The following is a 22722-nucleotide window of genomic DNA, read 5'->3' on the forward strand; positions in this document are numbered from 1 at the left end:
TTGATCGAAAAATTAGTGAATTGAACTCTAAGTCGGTTCGGTCCAATAATCTGATCGGATGAGATAACGAATCGGTATGAATCGGTCAAATTCAGAGTGAACCGATTAAAATCGATCAAATTTGGTAAGATTAGTTCGATCGAACCGTTTAAACTTCAAAATTTTTCTAAAATGTTGAAGTTGAGATTCGAACTCCCTCATAAAAAAAACATAATACTCACAACCACCAAGCTATTAAGCTTACTATCAATATATATATACAAATTAATATATATATATAAATATCTTTCAACAAATAATTTATTTTTATTTAATTTATTTTAATTTTAGTTATAAAACTCATTCATTTTTAAATTAATTATATTTTCATTTAACAATAATTATAAACTCACTTATTTTTTTATAATTATATAATATCTATTAATATTAATTTTCAATAAATACTTGTAGCATATAATAGTATAATAAATATAAACTAAATAATAAATTATTAAAATTCGAAAATAATAGTTATTTTAATATAAAAATAAAATAAAAATATTTATAATAGAATAAAATTAACAAAATATTTATTGTTCCTATTTTATATTATTTTAAAATAACTAGATATTTTTAAAATGTTAATGAAAATATGTATTTTAAATTTTTAACTATATTTTATTTTTTATTTACATAAGATCGAATCAATCGATTCAACCAGTAACTTACCAGTTGAACTAATGACTCAATAACCCAATAACCTAAACGGTGCAATCACCTATTCCTGATAACTAAGCTGTGAACAAGTTAGACCTGCAACTTGAGTTGACACTCCTACTAATGTTTTTACTCGGGGACATTATTTATCTTCAGCAAACATTAGAAGATTGTGGCTCATTCTTCTTAATCACAAAATTATGACAAAAGAAGATTTTTCTGTTTACTTATTTTTTATGTTAATATAAAGACAAACGTAGATATAAATACAATATATATAGCTTAAATTAGATTTGTGTAACCATCTTTAGACCTGTCGTTGCTATTTAGTTTGTTTTTTTGTTTGTCCGCATTAGTTCCAATGTGATAATATTTAAAAAAAAAAACTTAGAATTCATTAATTAGTTTTATAAAAACTATACGACAAACTTTTTAAGTAGAGATATATTTCTTGAGATTTTAATACTCTGAAATTTCTATTATCCCTTTACATTTCTTTCCTCTAAACACTTTAAAAAAAATTATAAATATATTTTTTAAAATTTTTTAGCAACCAACTATTTTTAATAATTTTAGTCAGTATTTGACCAATATAAATATTAAATTATTTTTAATAAATAAATTTATGTATTAATTTATGTGTATAAATTTTAAAAAATATAAATACAAATTATATTAATTTATGTATATAAATTTTGATAAATATAAATATAAATTATATATATTTTTATATTAATTTTTATTAATATAGATGTAAATTATTATTGACTAAATGTTAATTTAAAATAATAATATTTACTAGAATTTTTTTTATTATACTATATAGTAGATGAAGTAGTTAGGTGTGTAACGCATATAGACAAAAAATGGAGATTGATGTTACTCATTCGAGAATTATACAAGACAAGAAGATAACTGTTCTCATTCCAAAAGTATTGAAAATAAAACTTTTACATTCAAAATACTTTGTATCTATCTATCTATCTATATATATTTTTTTCTTCATCATCATATATATTGTATAAGAAACATGCTAGCTAAACCAAGCTTTTTCACCTTTGTAAAGAAGCTTTTTACAAGCACTTTAATTTGTACACCAAATCAATAAAGTCGGAAAATAAAAGTCTAAACATCTTTAAATCGATAGATAAATCAATGTTCGATCTATCCAATTATTAAACACAAGATGTTTAACTTTTTTATTTTCGCCATCGAATTTAATTTTGATGTACTGTCAGTATAAAACAGTTTTATACGTACATCTAATTGCATAATATTGTATCAGCAAAAATAATTATCTTATATATTGATCACATAGATAATCATCTAAAATTACAGATGCAATTAAATAACTATGTAAAACATTTTACACTTTTAGTACATCAAAATTAAACTTTTTTTACCCTATCAATTACTTTTTTTTTATTTACCATCAGTACTATTATTATAGTGAGAGCCATAGTAATTAGGGGAGCCATAACCATAACCATAATAACTACCATTACCATTATATGGAGATCCAGAAGCACTAGTGTATGGAGAAGCGCAATCATAATAATAATAAGGAGAAGGAGAAGAAGAAGCAGTGAAAGTTGGTGGCACAAGAACTGAAGAAGATACCTTGAATCTTTTGCTCCTTGATGATGATAAACCCTCATCACTACTACTAATCTGAGTGCTATCAACCCACCCCATTAGTTGATCCAAAACCCCTTGATCACCAACACAACCAAACTCACCATCATTATCAGAACCTGCTGATGATGATGAATCCAACAACAACCTATGTTTTTGGAATAACCCATTATTGTTTATGATCCACTCGTTGCTACAATCAGAGACACTTGAAGTTTCCCAATTGTTGTTGTTATTAGGCTCATAATAATGTTGATGTTGGTCCTTGTGTGGTGGTACTATGATGCTAGGTTGCACCACTTTGTCAATGTTCTTAACATCTATTACCATAGGAGGAGGAGGAGCATGTTGTTGATGATGATTGTTGTTCCTATTGCGATTGAATATGCTAGCAAAGGTGAAATGATCACTCACTCTACTCTTTGATGATGAAGATTTGTTGTTGTGATTAGCCCTTGCCATGATGCTTTGCAAGTTCTTGCTCAACTTTGCTTTCAATGAGGCAAAGCTTAATCCATGCTTATTATTGTTATTATTTCCTTCATCATATGAATAAATTAAATGAAGGGGATGATTATTTGTGCTCAAATACTAAAATATAGCAAATTTAAAAAATAGTTGATTAATGATATTTAAAATTAGGGTACAAAGTCAAATACATATACTATATATGTCAATCTTTGTATAGAAATACATATACTTTAACATACGAAATAAAACCAACTATATATTCATATTTATAATCAAATTTTACAAGTAATATAATCAAACTTGATTCTTACTTATATTAAAGAGTCATAAATAATATAAATAAATTAAATTATATTTTAATTACAAAAATATAATAATACCTGATTTGTGATATTCATAAAATATTTGATTATTTTGTTGTGAGAAATTTGATTAATGAGTACTGATTAATTACTTTGTTAAAAAACTATCTGAAATAATATGTATAAATATATAAATACATAGAATAGCTAACGAGTTTTTATATACAATATTTGAGAATGGGTAAATATATATTCCACCCATAATGTACAATAATTTGGATTATTTTTTTTTAAAGTTTAATTTAATCTATAGTAGATTTGTGTAAACTGAATTCGATGTCTTTATATTTAACTTCTAGTTATATTGAATATGAAATTTCACCACACATATAGTAAAATTAATTATTATTTTTTACCTTCCTAGTTTAAAAAGTTAAGTTCTAAAATTTCAACACGAACTATAACTTAAATGATATAATCTTTTTATATTTGGTTAAGAGATTGCAGGTTCGAACCTCAATCCTAATTTTGGTTTAAAAAACAAAAGTTAAGTTCTAAAATTACCTGGAGATGGAGGAGGCAGTGGCGGTGATGACGAAGACGAGGGTGGTGCAAAGTTGGTTCTTGCATTGTCACCACGAAGTGCTCTAGCAGCTTCATCATAAGCCCTAGCAGCCTGTTCAGGTGAATCATAGGTACCAAGCCATAATCTCACATGCTGAGATGAGTCTTTAATCTCTGCCACCCATCTCCCTGAGGGCCTTTGCCTCACCCCTATGAACCTTCTCACCATGTTGTTGTTGCTGGATTTATTGTTTGCTTGTTGACCTATGTTGTTGGTGGTGGTGGCCGCGACGACGGCGGCGTCTTCCGTGGTTGTTGCTGTTGGTGGTGGTGGAGGAGGAGCATGTTTCTTATCCTCAGTTTCTGCCATATATGTTATTATTGAACTATAAGAAATGAACAAGATTTTAATTTTTTCTTTAATTACCTAAGATTTTTATGTTTTTTGAGAGAGCTAGTAGAAGAAAACAATAGTAGCTAGCTAGTAGAGCATATAATGATATATAGTCATGGATGGGGGAGTAGTATATAAATATAAGCCTGCATGTATAAGGTTTTGTTAGAGCTATCTTGTAGTTTATATGCTAGTTCAAGTGATTCAATACATCATTTTTTATTTAATTTTGATTATTTTTAAGTAACTTTTTCTCTGGAAATGAATTATTATAATTTAGTAGGTCTAACTACAAGGAATAATTAATTTTCCAAAATTACTTTAAAAAGAGAGAGTACTACTTATAATAGCTATATTATAAATATCTTCAAGTATAGTAATGTAAGACTTTTAATGTATCATTTCAAGTTTACTAGAACTCTAGATTTGTACGGCTAAATGTGTGTAGGTATAGTCTAACTAAAAAATACCAATTTGGATCCTCTAAATTTTAAATTTGTACTTTAGAAGGTAAAGTGTGATCTTCTATCTTTGAATGATTTCTCTCTCATATTTATTCTTGATCTCACCTATAAAATAAATGGTGAGAGATTACACTTTATTCTTTAAAGTGAAATTCAAACTTTAGAAAATCCAAATCCAAAAAATACATGTATGAATTATTGTGATTCTTTTTATCTTTTCAAAATTTTTTTTAAAAAATGGTTTTATTGTATAATGTTAAAATTTTTATAATTGAAAAATTTAGAACTTGATTCCTTTTGTTAACAAAAAAAATTGCATAAAATAATAAAAAATAAAAATATAATTATTTATGTGTTTTTTTTTAATAGTTTAAGTTTTTTAAAAAAATTTTATGGCACCAGAAACTATTTGTTTTTTTTTAGGGTAAAGATTACATATCTCAATCAAGGTGTCTAATATTAAATTACTTAGAATTTTAAATATTTTTAATAATAGTAATCTTGGAAGTGTGTGAGTATAAATATATGGGATATACCCCCTACATGATTAGTTTGTAGCAGTTATTAATTATTAAATCTTATTGAGTAGTCTCAATTTGTGGCATGATGTACAATTTACATGCAAGTTGGCCACTCTCATAGCACTTTCTAGTTTGGCTTTTTTGTTTAAAATAAAAATAAGGGTTTAATGTGAAACTCCATGACTTAGCTTGTACTTCACCACCGTATAAAACAGATAGAGGTTCGTATAATTCAAGTTGTTATTATTTGCTTAGTTGCTGACCATTTAAGATCATCTTAGATTAAATATAATTGTTATTTAACCTTTTGTCTTTGTCATTTGTATAGGATAAAAGTATCAAAATTCTACAAAATTCCAAATTGAGCCGAGTCTGTGTAACTTACCACAATATCATCCAAACCGATCAAAATACTTTTTTCTATATATTCATGCCTGCTATTCTATATATATGGTTTTTTCTTTCTTTCTGATGCAATTTTGCAATAGAAATAAAAAATGAAAATTATTACCTTAGAGTTTAATTTTATATTAGGAATCTTTCAACAAAGAATTAGGTTGCATTTTTCAGTTTTTTTTTTTATTAATTATCGAATTGAAGAAATCAATTTTGCATGATGAGAATGGTTCTGAAATATAAATTTTATAAAAAAAATAATCAATTTTTTTCTTTCAAAAAAATAAGCCTGTAACTTTTTTATATATTTTTTTTGGTGGTTGCTCTTTATGACATAAAGCTAAATAAATAGATAAAGTTTTTTATATAAATTATTTTTCAATTTTTTAGTGATATGATATGAAACAAAATGAATTAAAAAAATCAATTTTTTAAAATAAAATAATTGCACTCTTAACCTTTTATCTGGGATACAAATTTCTTATATGTACTTTTCTTTGAAAGACTTCATCAAATAAATAAGAGCCACGCAGGAACACAATGAACATATATAGGTTTCTTAGCTTGAAAATTGAATTAGTTGTCAATATTTAATAACTTGTCATATATCATTAACTTAACTTTGAAATAATGATTAAAATTTGTATATCATAATGGCAATAGTGAATAACTATGAACAAAAGTTCGGATATATATCTCCTACTTCCTTTATTTTTATTTTTATTTTTTTGAAATATATAAGAGAACACAGCACAAAATAGAGCGAACAAACAAATTAAATAATATAGAAAAGAAAATCAACCATCTTTGACATTGTCATTAACAACAAAAGAATTTACATCTCCACTACTCTTTAAAACTAAGAAGTAACATGTTGATGACTTTTTCTATATCTTTTTTTGTATTCTGATCGATCCTCCTGTTTCTTTCTATTCAAACGTTCCAAACTATCGCAAAGAAACATATCATCAACTACTTCTTGCACTCCTCCTTCCTAATTGTTGCACTTATCCAGCTTTAAAAATATTTTTTCAAAGTATCAGAAATTGACCATAGACTACTAAATTCAGATAACCATGCACACCACACCTGCCAAGTAAATTCATAACCAAGAAACAAATGATGAACATATTCAACATCCTTATTACATAACACACACACACACATACTATCTTCAGGATTAATAATCCCGAGTCGACACAATCTTTCCTTTGTATTCACCCTTCTTATTAAAACAAACCAGACAAACAGCTCCACTTTTGGAGGGACTAGGCCTTTCCAAATAGTCTTAGTGAAATTATAACTTGTATACATCCTCCAGAAGTGTCACTGCTTGCAACACCTGCACAAATGAGTTAGTAGAAAATACACCTTATCTATCAAACTTTCACACAACTCCATCCTCTCTGTTAAAAACTAGTTTAATCGGCCTCAAAGTGTCATGTAATTGATTCACAAGTTCCAGCTCTCATTGAAATAGCTCTCGCCTTCATTGGAAGTTCCAAATCCACTCAAACCCATCCCAAAACCCACATACCCTATGACAAATCCTTTTTGGGTTGAAACCGAGAAGAGTCTTGGAAACCTTTCCTTTAGAGGATCACAATTTAGCCAGACATCCTCCCAAAATCGAGTTCTTCTACCATTACTAATCTTCATGGACAAATCAATTATCATCTTGTCTCTTATATGTTGCTCCTTAGTCTATAGCTGACAAATATCCTTCCATAAACACCTCTAGTAGGTAAAGCCAGGGTGGATAGTAGCTCATTAGGATTGAGGTTGTTACAACTTACAAGAGCATACCACATTTTTTCACAACGGACACTCCTCCTTTAAAAACCTCCACCACCACTTAAATAAAAGTGTCATGTTACCAACCATTGCATATCCGACTCCTAAACCACCTAACTTCTTTGGAGCTTGAACTACTTTCCATCTAACCAAAGCCATACCATGCCTACCATCATCCTTACTCCACAAGAATCTTCTCTGTAATGAAATCAATTTCTCAACAACAGCCTTTGACATCTTTTATAAGCTTAAATAATATACCGACAAGCTATTCAATACTGCTTCGATGAGCACCAACTTTTTCGCTTTGTTGAGCACCTTAGATTTTCATAAGCTAAGCTTCTCCTCCACTTTATTTATTATTTTCAAACTGAATTTGTCAAAGTTGATACTTAACCCCAACATCAACTTAAAATAGTGCAAAAGCCTCTTGTAGTTCTTAATAGTCTCCTCCTCTGGCGGACAAAACAACACAGTGTCATCTGCAAACTGAAGATATGACAATTTTATATTATTTCTCCCAACTAATGGAGGTGATATCCATCCATTTCTAACCACTTATCCTACCATTCTATGTAGGACATCAACAACAAGTACAAACAAAAATAGAGATAGTAGACACCTTGTCTCAAACCTCTTTCTATCTTAAACGGCTTCGTTGGTGAACCATTTATCAGCATCAACATAGAAGTTGTTCCGATACAATCCATAACCCATTCTCTCAATCTTTGCCCAAACTCCATTTTTCATAATACAATGCCTATAAAACTCCACTTGACTCTATCGTATGCCTTTTGAAAATCTAATTTAATTATTGCCGCTTCGTTTCTTCTCATTTTGAGCCAATGAACAGTCTCACACGCAATAAGTGACACATCATGTATTTTTCAACCCTTGATAAACGCACTATGAGTCTCCCTAACCAATTCTAGAATCACTGATCTCATCCTCTTAACCAACACCTTTGAAATTACCTTATACACACATCCAACCATACTAATTGGTTGAAGGTCTTTGATCTCTTTAACCCCAACGAACTTGGGTGCCAGTGCAACCCATGTGACATTAGAATATGTTAGTAACTTGGATGTTTGAAAAATACCATCACAGCTATTGTGAACTCAGTCCCAATCTCATCCCAACATTTTTTTAATAAAATTCATGTTGTATCCATCACTTTCTGGGGCCTTAGATGATTCACAGTTCTACACTGTCTCTCTAATCTCCTCCACTGATGGCATTATCTCTAAAGCCATAGAATCTTCCTCAACTATCCTCTCCATCAGTCCATCCCTAAAGCCCACCATAGGAGACTCCTCCTGATGATACAATTCTTTATAAAACTCTCTGATAGAAATATTCAGTCTAACTTGATTTCTTACCAATCTTCCATTAACTACTAGTGCATCAATCCTATTATTCCTCATTCTTGTTGAAGCTATGCTATAAAAGTATCTTATATTTTTGTCCATGTCCTTCGAATGCTGAGATCACAATATTTATTTTCAGTGCAACTCTTTCCTCACATACCATTTCTTGTAACAAGTCACTAACGCCTTCCTTCTTGCCTCCAATGTTTCATCATATACCCCACCGCTTACCATGTCGTCTATCTTCTTAATCTCCTCCTCAAACTTCATGGTTTTCTGATCCATGTCACCAAAATTGTCCTTGTGCCATCTTTCCAGAGGAACCGTCAATGCTTTCAATTTATCTGTGAATTGTATCTCTCCTAATCCCCTCTATTCCTTCTTAATCATTCTTAAAAAACCTTCGTGTGTAAATCATGATCTAGGCTACGGAACAGTCTCAGTCCGCATTTTAATTTTGTATCTTCTATTATCATTGGCAATGATCTGACAAACCCCTTGGTCCTCCTCTTAGGCGAGTCTCTGAAAATTTCTCAACTCATTCCAGACTAACCAAAACTATATTAATCCGACTGCATGACCAGCCTCTAAACTATGTAAACTTGCGATCATTAAGCAGCAAGTCTACTAAGTGCATATCATGTATCCAATTCTTGAATTCTTTAACAGATACAGATAAGCTGTCAGTACCTTTTCTTTCTTCCACTTGGACAATCTCATTAAAGTCCTCCATAAAGCAACAAGGGACCTGGCATAACCCAACAATATAGCTCAACTCCTCCCACACAACATGTTTCTCATCTCTAGTATGAGCGCCATAAACCGAGAAAAAAGCACAATTGAAATTATCCTTTAACAATACCCCTTCAACACAAAGTCATCTCTTCCTTTTATAACAATTACTCATTTTAAATAGCATTTCATCCCATATTAACAACAACCTACTGATGTACCGTCAGACTCAACATATTTTCACCCCACACTATCACACCACAAAGTCGTGCTACATCAAATTTTGTTACTATATGCCTTTTTGTCTCAATCAAACTTAACATATTCAGTCTGTGTTGTTTTTTCAACTCATTTACCATTCTCAACTTACCATCCCCTTCAACCCTCCAAATTCTATGAACTAAAAATTATTTTAAAAGATTATTAAACACTTTTTTATTCTTTGGTATGCATTGTCTTGCTTTCGCATTTTGTTTTGCCACTCTTCTTCTCTGAGCAATTTTTTCATTCTGAGCTTGGAGGATAGCCATAATATCATCTTTTTCATTGTACAACCATGCACCAGACTCCACGACTAATTCCCAAGTCCTTTTGTTTTCCATCATTTACTCCTCCACTTTTGAAATCTAATCGTCACATATTTCGTCATTATTTTGATCACCTTCTTCCATCATTACCTTCTCTCTCATTCCATCCCTACCATGCACCAAAACCTCCTGTCTACCTTCAACCCACTGCGTTCATACATAGCACCAATTACATCATCAACTTCCTTATTAGGCTTGCTCCTATTTTCTGTTTCACTCTCTGATTTATTCTCACCATCAGTAACGTAATCCCCATCATCATCCCCATGTTTTTCATTATCAGTTACCTCTCTGTTTACACTATATTTTCCAACGGCAGTTTCATCATTGCCATAGCCTCCATTAGCCAAATCTTCACCATCTTCATCCCCATTAACTCCTCTAGTCCTTTCGTCTTCCATCGCCAATATAGCCGTCACGTTGGCAGTGTCCCCAAGCTCCTCTGTGTTGCCTTTTCCATAATTCTCGTTCTCCTCAACCTCAACCCCAACATTCATCCGTGGCGCCATGGTTCACCAAGGTACGTCGCACACGAAGTAGTTCTTGAATGTCTCCAGCGCTACCACCTCGTGCTTCATGGACCACTGCTGCTCCTGCACCGTTTTGGCCCCCTCCCATTGATACGGCATGATCAGGGTAACTCTCCATCATGTTAGTGCATACAACCCGCCTGCTTTTCACCTAACCCAGCCCAACCGAGTCCTCTGCCCCAGCGTCGCTTAAAATTGTGGATATGAGGATCTTGGGCCCAATTGCATAACTAAGCCCTTGGCTTTTTTTTGTATATGGCTCAATATGAAGACAGGCTAGCTTTCTTTTTGGTTTCCTTTTTGTCCCCTTTTCAACCCACAATGCCTGTTCTCAAAATCTAAAGAAACGATTTGTTGAGAATCTCTTTTATTACTCATAATGTCACTTGCCACTAAATCAGCACTTCCTTCAATATCATCAATATTTGATTGATATGTTACTAATTTCACGCGATTAATTTTTGAATTGTCACTAATCCACTCATTCAATTTTTTTTTGAAATTACCAACTTGTCCTTGTCTTCTTTATCCTCCCAAGTCACCGACAGTACCAGTTCAGCCGCCTGGTGTCTTTGCTCCGACATGTTTGTTTGCCTCTCCGACCTTAGAATCGTATATGTGTATTTACTCTTTGCACCATTCTTCCATTGATCGTAGGTTGCACCTCTATCATCATCATATTCAAAATTACAATTTAATCCATATGTCTCTCTTCCCACCTCCTTAACCAAAACATCAAAGCCACTTTTGCCTATTGTAATATGTACCCATTCGTTGATCACGTCCATAAAATAGGTGTCGATTTGAACGCGTCCAATACTGAAGGAATTGCATGATTCCATCATTTTATCGCACCCAACTACTTCACCCCATTGACCTCCTATCGTTTTAAAAGTATCCATTGACCATGCATGCAATATGACTCTGAAATATTCTAAACACACTCTTCTAGTTTCAGTACGTTTCGATTCCTCCCATCTCCATACACTATAAAAAAATTTGTAAGAGGCTCTTCACCTTAAAAGTGTATGGCTCTTCAACATTCAACACACTATCAAAAGCCAGTAGAGCTTTATACGCTCCTAGTTCACGTACTTAGACGACTTAAGGAAGGTTTTTCGCAATCATATCTTTTAGAGAATTAAAATCAATAGCCTTCGGCGTCCCTCCCACCAGGCTTCTCCGTAATCAGTCCAAAATTTCTTTTACCATAGCCACTTCCACCTTTTCTGTCCATCCATTTTCGTGCGGATCTTATTCTTTCTTCTCCTTTCTCGATTCTATTGTATTCATACGTGTGTCAATCTGAGCCTCTTCACGTTGTGGCAGACGAATTATAGTGATTTGATTATCTCCTCCTCTCGGTGTCCTCTTCATGTCATGCATATCCGACATTCTCCTGTACTTTGCTTTCCCCACAAAACAACCTTTCCTCGTTCTCAACCTTATTCGGTTCATTTCTCTTATAGCCTTCAAGGCCCCCCCTTCGCAGTGTACTGTATAAACGTAAAAATGTATATATTATCACTTTTTTGTTTTTATGATAAGTATATATCATTTATGCGTCCCGTCCAATTAAACAATTGAATGAGTTCTCTCTTCAATATATCTTCAGGAAGATTATCCACAAAAATAGATAAGGACTCATACTCTAATCGTCGATACTTTTCACGGTTCCAAATTCTCAGATCTTTATCATGTTTCCTAGTTCTACCCCTCCATATGTTTTCTTAGTTTTATTTTTCACAAATAATTTATTAAAGTTAGCTTTTAAAAGATAATTTTTTAAAAATTGTAATACATATGTCTAGTAAATCAAATTAAAAATAACTTTTAATAAATATAGATAGCGATAATTTTATTTGAATGAAATTTTGTTAATAATAAATATAATGGGCATAAATAGAAGAGACATTTTGATTGTAGACAAAATTTGACATCAATAATTAATTATAGATAAATTTAAATATTTATTAATATATAAAATTATATTTAATTTTATTTTTAATTTGATAAATAAAAATTAATTAATTTCAAAACGTATCTCTTTAGGTATTTTTAAAAATACTCTTAACTTTTGAAATTACAAAAACAACTATATTATCATTTTTTATTAAATACAAAATAAAGAATTTATATTTTTTGAATGTACAAATATCCTTTTACAATAGTTTACTGCCCTGGTATAATTAAAGGGGTAAAAACAATGATACTAATTCAATTTCATATTCGCTCACAAAAATATTCGAAAAATAATAAAAAATTAATCCAAAGTTATGTTATTCTGTATTAAGTTTTTTTACTTTTTATTTTTTAATTATAAAATAATTTAATAATTTTAGGAATAATAAATATATAATTATTGATAATGAAATTATGAATGTTAAAGTAAATAAAGTAATAATTTAGATTAATATGATGATAATTCACTAATAAAAAAGTAATTAACAAGCGAAACTAGCTAGTTTCTATATTTTTTTTTGAAAATAATGCCTAAAATAGTTTCTAAAATGCTCAACTCGTTTTAGATTAGTCTTCCACTTTTTAAAATGACTAAATAAATTTTTCATTCTCAAAATCGTGAATCTCGTTAGACAAAAAACCACCAGACGTTTTAACATTACTGATATATATAATTAAATGCCAACTTGACAGTTTATTAAACGACGTCATTCAGATCTAACATTCAATTGCAATAAAACGGCGCCGTTTCAAACTGTATTTCTCTCTTCTTCAAATATGTCGGGGGTTCGAATCCTGCTTTGTGCATGCAGCAACCCATTGGCCAGCGGCAAACCCTTAAATGGAGCTCAGTACCGCGGCGGATTAGTCCTTGTCCTGCCGGGCTGGAGGATACCGTAGGAAACCAAAAAAAAAAAATCCCAAATGGTCCCCATTAACCTTGCTTGTTCAGCAACCTCCAATTGTCTTCGGTGGCAAAAATCAGACTTTTGTGGTTCTTGGTGGTAAATAGTATAACAGTGAAGATGCCTCCGATAACAGCGCCGACGGCGACATCGAAGTAATCAGAAATTGTGGCGTTGGTGTCGCAGACCTCTTCTTGATAAAATTTTTAAGATAGAATAGGGTTTTACCGACGAGGATCTTGCGCATGGCGCCACCACCGTCGTTTGAGAGGATGCATATCTTGTCACGCTAATTTTTGAAAAAAGATATAGCGTCAAGAGTGGTGAGGGTTGGCGGTTGAAAAAAAAATTTTAATTTGGGATCAATGGAGATAGGTATGTGCTTAAGGAACCAGAGCTTTTGTTTGTCGTAGCCAAATAAAAAACTTGTTGGATTTTCGCCACATTAAGTGAATCCATTTTTAAATTACAAACTCTTTTTTTTTTATTCATATACAACATTCACCTTTATAATATAATATTATATTTTATTAATAAAATATTTAAAAAAAAGATTAAAAAACACGTTTGAGCCTCTTCTAACTACTAATCATTCTATGGTGGTGATAGCTAGTGCTACATATACATATATAAACACTAGTGTTTATTTTCAAGAAGGAAAAGTGAGAGGAAACAATAGAGGTATTATACAATGTATATAATAAGATTATTTTTAAAATTTAAAATATTTGATAGGTAATTAATTAATTTTAAATTATAGGCAACTAATTAATTTTGAATAGTTTTCAATTTAAAATTTAAATAAAATATTAGGATTACCGTCGGTTTTGAAAATAAATAAATTACCGTCCTCTTTCACTTCTCTCTCAATACGGTCTGTAGCGTTCTATGCCTTTGTCATAGAGTCTCGCCGGTACACTAACGTCACGGTCACCAGTCACCATCGGAAATCGCGCCGACACTATTCTGACTGGCGTCGTTGCCACATAGGTCACCGCTAAGGGAGGACGCACATATTGTGTGGGTCAAACTAACAGCACCGCATCAACTCGGACGTCCAGCGCCTCCATCGCAGCCAGTGTGTGCCTTCTTCCCGACATCGTCCTCACCTCCTCCGATGCGCCTTTGCTTTCTCCCATTCCTTCAAGTCTCTTCTCACCGATGATACCACCATGCTCTTCTTCTTCGGATCCAAGCATGGTTAGCTTCTTTCATGATTTGAGCCCTATGCTTCACAACAGTGCCGCTTTTGTCATGACTAGTCCTTCAAAATTATGTTTCACCACAATAATAGTTTCTTCTGTTTATTAATCATCTTCTTCTATTTTAATGGTCAATTTAGGATGGTCATTTTAGTAGGTATGCGAATGGTTATTTTATTTTTATGTAGATGATTATTTTGATTGGATTGAGTTTAGTTATATATAATTAAAATATATTAGATGTTCAATTCATTATGTATGCGGATGATTATTTTTATCTTTAAGTGGATGGTTATTTTTATTAAGGGTGAGTGGCGTGTGGCAAGTCAAGTAGTGACATTGAAATGGTAAGTCAAGTAGCCGTCGGTTAAAAAAGAAGAGAGTATTGGAGGATTTCAGATAGTTATTTTTTTGAAATAACTAACGGAATTTTTTTAAAATTTGAAATTGGAGAATTTGAAATTTGAAGTGAAATAATTGAATAAGAGCTTTTAAATTTATTATTTCATGTGTAATTTTTATTTTTAATTCATATTGAGCTAAATAAACTGCCCATTGTACATATTATACAAATACTCCATTAGCTCCCTAACAAAATTCTTTGAAAAAAAATTAATTAAATAGAGTAAAAAATTGTCACACCTCCTTAATTAGTTGCTTCTCATAATTGAAAAAATTAGTTGCTATTTCTCAAAGGGAGTCTACAAATAACCAACTAACAGCAACAAGTACTGAACAAAATCACAAAATGCGAAATCATCCCTGTCAAATGTTAGTATTGTTAACGTGGTTTTAAAGAAGACAATCGAATGAGCAAGTGCAGAAATATTTGAAAACTTTATCAAGTTTGTTCTAACACTTGAATTAAAACATCTAAAGTTATTTATGTTTGAATTTATTTGATTTTTAACACTACCACCCATCATGTCTCACACTTAAAAAAAGAAAAAATCTGTAAAAAATAAGGAGGAGAAAGACATTACCAAAAAAGAAGAAAGAAATAATGTATTAAAACAAATGATGAAGATGACATTTAAAGGTTAGGATTTTATAACTGTGAATGGATTAATTTGAATGTTTTAACTCAATTTAAATATTTTAACTAAATTTGAGACACCAATTTCAGTTGAACTAATTGTATGTCTACGTATAGTTAAATACCAACTTAATACTTAACTGTATACATTAGCAACATTAAAATATTTGATAATTTTTTAACTAACAAAAATTTACAATTCTAAGTATGAGAGACTTATTTGATTATTTAAAAAAAATTAAATTAAAATAAATTAAAAATTTTAAACACCACTTTAAGTATTATCTCTTTTTTCTTGACGTACCATATGCTGTTGCTTTTACTAACAGTACGAAAATTGAATTCAAAACCTTAGCTTATTTAAGAGAAAAAAAGTACTATCTGATAACAAGTAGTGTGTACTAACTACTAATACATCAATATCCGCTAAGCTAGCCAGCAAGCTGCAATTTAGAGAAATAAATCTTTTTATTTTTTTTAAATATTATCTAGTGTAATCTTATATTATTTAATATTTTTTTAAATAACTTTTATTTTACTTAAAAAATATACGATAAAAAATTACACTTTACAATAATTTTTTAAAAAAGTTGAGAAAGTCTAATTCCATAACACAACTAATTAAGCAAACTTTTTTTTTTTCTAATTTTGTACAGAGAAGCAATAAGCATAAAAATTCAGGAGGAAACCGACATAACAAAGGGCGGTTCAAAGTTTTGTTACCATGCTAGTGAGGAGAACAGAACGGGGTCGCAACGTTATATAAATTATTGATTAAATTCATATTCATATTAAATAATAATTATAATAATTAAGAACTTTAAAAATTATAATGTCGTAGTGACATGTTGGAATTTTGTAGTTGTTGATCGTAATGGGAATGATTTGTGGGCGCCACCCTCCCTCCTACCTATGTTCTTTGTTATGTTTGCATTAATCATATCACAATAATAATAATATAACCAGTATGTTATTAGGTGTTTATTAAAATTAATTATTAATATAAAATATATATTAAAAATAAATTTAATTATATATATCGTCTTACTATAGTATTAATTTGAGTTATATTAGACAATGTATTTATCTTAATACTCTCTAATTCGTTGGATTAGGACTAGAGTTGTTTATGAATCGGATCGTATTCGTAAATCTGTGATAAATATCCGTATCTAATATAAAAATTGCAGATACGATCTGATCCGTAAATTAATCGGATCGAATAGCATCTGATCTGCATCCTTGAAGATCGGATCACAGATATATACTCTGGATTTGCGTATCCGATTCACGGATCTGTAGATCTGCAAATTTACACAATAATATTATATATATATGTTTGGTATTATATTTACTTGTTTGTATGTTTTAGTTAATAGTTATTATTCATATATTGTATTATTTTATTTTTGTTATTTAAAAAAATTTAATTAAAATATTTTTGGAATAAATAAGTTTAAAAGTGTGAAAGAGACATTTTTATTGAACTTTTTACATAGAAATATGATTAAAAAGAGAAGATTCAATTATGCAAATATACCCGATATCTGATCCGATATGCAAATATTATAAATCAGATCCAACACTAAAAAACGCAAATATGATATCCGATCCGATCTGATTCGATAGAAATTATACAAATCAAATCAAATTTTTAGTTATATTCGATCCGATCCTATCTACATACAACTTTAATCGGGACTAATAATCCTCACAATGAAAATATGACAATTAATTTTGTCCACTTTGTATTTCCATTTTGGTGATAAGCCTCCAACCAGTTACTTATATATGTTATGTATTTGTTTAAATTTATTATTTAATTAGGAGATTTGTGTGTATTATTTAGTGTATAATTAATTAATTATTATTATTTATCAAAGAGGCTTTTGGAAAGGAATCAAATGAGGTTTGTATATGGATTGTGGTTGTGGGTGCATGTTCCCCAAAATGGTTTACTTATTCAAAATTCGTTTGGTATTGTCTGTTTTTCATTGTACTTTGTAGCAAATAAAAGATAATTTTACCTACTCGATGTTATCAAGAAATTCGTCTTCTCTCATAATATTGATCATGACTTCACTTTAAATTCGCAAAGCACTAATAATCAAAGCCAAATTTAAAGAAGTAAAGTAATTAACTACGGTAGAATAGGTTAAATGTATATTAAAATTAATTATTAATATAAAATATATTTTAAAATATAAAATATAAGTTAAAAATAAATTAAATAATATATATATATATTTATACATAAATATATAATACTTAGTTTTAATATACGTATAATATGTTTTTCAATGCATAGAATTTTGGGTTACTTGTTGAGCTTGGCCAGGGACATTTAGAAAATATTTTGTTCTGAAAGTAAATTTAGGATACTTCTCAGTTCTCGTGATCATAAAACATGAATATGTAGGATTGAAATATAAGGTTGCAGTGGATCTTTTTGCTCTAGGTTAGCATCTTTACAAAAATGAGAGTGTATCTGTAAGAAATTTTAATACTTGAATCAGTAATAATCTAAAAGGTATAAAGATTAGAAAATAGATAATATACTTTTACTTATAGTAGTGTTTGAAATTAAAAGAAAATTTAAAGAGGATTCGAATAAATTCATGATGAATATACGTAAAATTCTCTATTAATATGATTTAGATTACGCACTACAAGAAAAAAGGCCTGTCGGCACACTTTTTTCTTGCCACGCTTTTAAAGCGTGCTCAAAAGTGGTCTATGGGCACGCTTTTGCGAGGGTGGCCACTGATTTGTGATTTGGCCACGCTTTTTTTTTGCCACACTTGAAAAACGTGGCCATAGAGGAAAATCGGCACGCTTTTACGAGGGTGGCCACTTATTTAAAATTTGGCCACGCTTTCTTATTGCCACGCTTGAAAAACGTACCCATAGAGAGAAATCGATACGCTTTAAAAGAGTGACTAATTTTTTTTTAACAGTCACATTTTTAAAGCGTGCCCATATACTGTGTTTATATAGGCACCCTACAAAAGCGTACCAATAGAGTGCCACCCTATTTTTTACACACTTCACTTTTTTCTAAGTTAACTTTTAACCTATAGAAGTTATAACTGCTCATACACTTCACTTTTATTTCCAAATTCATTTTTAACCTAGAAGATAACCTAAAAGCAAGCCATCGCACCCAGAAAGCCGTCGCACTAAGTTCATCACTGCCCATCGCCAAGGCCGTTGCACCACACAGCTCGCCGTCATGTTCATCTAACCCTCACACCCAGCCCTTCATCTAACCCTCACACCCATCCCTCTCTCTGTCGCACCCAACCCCGCGCCATCAACGATCTCTCGCACCCAACCCTCGCACCATCGACACAACCCTCGTTAGATTCGGAACCCTCCATCGGCGCTGCTCCGTCCATGCACTCAGTGGTCTCTGTCTCGGCGTGCCCTCCTACTCCCTCAGTGGTCTCTGTCTCGCAAACCCTCGTTGGATTCGGAACCTCAATCGTTGCTCACTCTATTTCGCAAACCCTTAATCGCCGATCCTCCCTCCGTGGTTCAGCACCCGTCGCATTGCCGTCTCCCTCTCTGAAATCGTCGCGTCGCCGTCTCCCTCTCCCTCACTCGTCGCACCTTCGTCAGCCATGTTCAACGTTCGCAGTGCCGTGGTAAATTATTTGGTCAATTTTTTCGTTGATCTAATTATTTGATTTTGAATTTGATTTTCTTGGTTCTTCATTTTTTTCTAGATTTCTTTTTTGTTCTAATATGATCCGTCGTTTAGGGTTTTTTTTCCAAACTTTTTGACATTTGGTTCTGTTCTGCTGCAGCTGTGGTAGTGCTCAGCTACTGATATGTGGTGCTCATTCTTTGAGTTTATTCTTTGCTGAATCTCGTTTGGCAGAGAATACCTCTAGATTTTTTGCAAGGTGACAAATTTAGAGCAGCAACAGATAATTACATTAGGCCTCTCCTAAGGTATTCAAGTTTCTTGTTAGCTTCAAATTATGCCTCGTTCAGGCTTTTCGAAGTTGATTGTGATTTCTTTCTTTTGTATTCTCTCCAGGGAGTTCCATCTCTTTTCTCTGATCTTTCGTCTTTGTATAATCAGCCTGGGAAGGTCAGCTTTATCCCTTACATTTCTATCACTGAAAAACTATGAGATATTTGATTGTATTTTTTCTTCCATCATGTTATATAATGGAAGAAGATAAGCTTCCTATGGGTTCTGATTGTTCTTTTTATTCTTTTGAACTTTGTTCAGGCAGACATTTTGGAACAACTTATTCTTGTATTTTTTTTCACAGCGCTCTTCAAGCTAAGGTATATTAAAGATCAGATAGCGAAGTAGGTAGCTTAATTGCTTCAGTGAATATAGGTTTTAAAGGCTAGCTAGTAATTAATTACTACTGTATATATAGATAGAGAGTGGTCACTACTACAGCCTGTATGTTCTTGTTTAATTATTTGTTATTAGTTGTGTGTATATTTAAATGTTTGCATCCTTGTTTTGGTTTCCAGAGGTAATTTGTAAAGGAGGAATTCAAGAAATTATTGTAGCATTTATACTGAGCATCGCATCTACTAAAATAAATAAATATGTCAAAGGGATTTGAGATTCATCAAGAGAATAATGAAGGAAATGGCGGCAAGAGTAGTAATGATAATGAGGGTGAGGAAAATTCATTTGACATAAATGAATGAGCGGCTATGAGTGATGATGAGGAATTAGAAGAAGAGAATAATAATGAAGCAAAGGAGGAGGAGGAGGATAACAATGAAGAAGGGAATTTAACAAACCCAAGTAGCAGCAGCACAGCATCAAGAGAAGGGAAGAGAGGGAGTGGTGTGAGGCAATATGTGAGATCAAAGATGCCAAGGCTTTGTTGGACTCCTAATCTTCATCTCTCCTTTGTCCATGTTGTTCAGAGGCTTGGAGGTCAAGAAAGTAATTCCACTCTCAAACATTTGTAAGAATACACTTCAATTTGACTTGGGAGGAGTTCAATTTGATAAAATGGTCTATTTCAATCTTTTTTTAAGTGATTCTTCTGTCTTGTGTCTATCCTCTGAGTATGCTACTATTGTAGGTTCCTTATCTAGGCAACTTTCTGTGCAAAGCAGTTTTGCTGAAGCTGCTGCAATGACAGTAAGTTTTGGACATTCATGGACCAGTTCTAGCTTTAGTTCTTGAGAAGTTGAAACCATATGGAGGCCTTCAAGGTAGGGTTTTGTATCATAGCTCATTCTTAATCCACTTTGTTGCTCAGGGTTAATGATTAACATGAGTATTCTTATGTTTATTTTCTTTCCGATGCAATATTTGTGCTTAGAATCATTCGAATCTGCTAAGGCAATTTCAGTGGGTGCATCAAAAGGTGTTCAAAGGCTAGGAAATCAACTGCTAATGGTGTTACAAAACACGAAAATAAAGCTGCATCTTCGGTATGTTTGAGTTTGTGTTGGTTGATTGCTTTTAAGATAATAGAACTGAAAACATATTGTCACAAAACACTGTAGGAGTAGTGAGACAGGGTTGCTTGAGCTCAATTAACAAGTTTTGAATTTGGATTAGTTCTGCAAACACCACTGCCAATGCTTTAAACTCTGAAAACAACATAAATAAATATATAAATAATTGAAGTAGTTGTAAAATGTGTGAAGAGGAAAGGATTTGATTTTGTGCTCCTAAATCCAAAAGATTGTAAGGTGGCAGTAATGGTTAGATACCAAGCTCTAAGAGCTTATTTCAAACCATATATTGCCTTGTTTAGTTTGCAAACAAGGTTTGAATTTAAGTAAACAAAACTAGGGAGTTGAGACATGTAAATAGTCTTTGTTAGATTTCCATTTAGAAAAGCATCATGAAAATTATACTGCTTCACTGCTCAACCTTTTGATAAAGCTATGATTAAGATTATTCTAATAGTTACAGGTTTGATAATAGGTGAGAAAACCTTATCAAAATCCACACCTGCTGTTTGTGTATATCTACAAGCAACTAACATTGCTTTATGCCTAAGAATGTTTGAGTTTGTGTTGGTTGATTGCTTTTAAGATTTGTTTGGCTTCCTAACTACTTGATTCATCATCTTGATTGTGGGTTGTTGCAACAAAGGGTGCTAGGTCTGAGCCTATCTCTGTCCAAGATATAGCGCTTCAGTCTCAAGCTTTATTAAATGTTAAGGATTCAAACAAGGAATTGCTAAGCTCTGTATACCATAATCTACTTTAAAATTCTCTGTGTTTCCTAACTGGATGCAGAGTTCAAACTTTTTTTTTGGCTAAGCTCTATATACATTTGATGTTTGCTAAGCTCTATATACATTTGATGTTGCTATTTATATATGTATCATTTTTTACAACCTTTAATCCCATTAGCTATTATTAGTTTATTACTTTAAAGATTTGTAGGTTGCGTGAAGGTGTGGGTATAGCACCATGCAATGCTGCTGAATATCGTGCAATGATATTAGGAATGAGATATGCTCTTAAAAAGGGATTTTCTTTTATCCGTATCCAGGGCGACTCCAAGCTTGTTTGCATGCAGGTTGGCCATCTTTTATGCTTACATCAGTTAGTTTATTCTTGTATACATGAGCTATTTTTGTTGTTTCCTTTATAGTTTGACGAAATTTTTTATATAATTTTATGTATTATCCCGTACAGCATACGGGAACATACACTAGTTATTATAAAAAGGGGCTACTAATTTTAATTACTAAGTGACAAATTTGACATGATTGAAATTAGTACTGATTTTGTACTTTGTTGTACAGTTCTCATGCATACAGGTTACTGTTGCCCAACAGCTTCTACACCTCTAATAGCTATACAAGAGTTGCGTGCAACCATTCGTGTGCTACAAATTAGTCTAGATGTTTAGGAACTAGATTAGATTTTTTATAACATAGAATTGTAATTTTTTTAAATGTTTATTTTGAAATTAGAATTTGTTTTTTTTAAATGTTTTATTCATGTTTTATCATGTACATAATTCATATAAATCAATGGAAGAGTAATTTTTTAGTAATATTTTATTTGAAAGATTAATTTATTAGTATTTCTATTTTTATTATTTTTCTTTTTTTTTATTTGAAAAAGGATTAGGCCACGTTTTTGAAGTGCAACGACAAGTTTTTAATTTTTGACACGCTTTAAAAGCGTGGCTATATATCCATT

General features: G+C 31.6%; 1 long non-coding RNA gene across 2 annotated transcripts; it reads left to right on the plus strand.

The window, feature by feature from the left end:
- Positions 1–18656: 18656 nt before the first annotated feature.
- On the plus strand, positions 18657–22575 carry LOC112797382 (uncharacterized). 2 transcript variants are annotated; one of them, XR_003199743.2, is made up of 9 exons: positions 18657–19208; positions 19371–19518; positions 19607–19660; positions 19805–19863; positions 20062–20510; positions 20631–20763; positions 20874–20985; positions 21947–22090; positions 22320–22575. It is a non-coding gene; the product is annotated as an uncharacterized lncRNA (long non-coding RNA). The 2 variants fall into 2 exon arrangements; XR_003199742.3 differs by having other exon boundaries at positions 21955–22090.
- The last annotated feature ends 147 nt before the right edge of the window (positions 22576–22722 follow it).

The sequence above is a fragment of the Arachis hypogaea genome, chromosome 4 (genome assembly GCF_003086295.3).
Source record: "Arachis hypogaea cultivar Tifrunner chromosome 4, arahy.Tifrunner.gnm2.J5K5, whole genome shotgun sequence".
NCBI classification, from domain to species: Eukaryota; Viridiplantae; Streptophyta; class Magnoliopsida; order Fabales; family Fabaceae; genus Arachis; species Arachis hypogaea.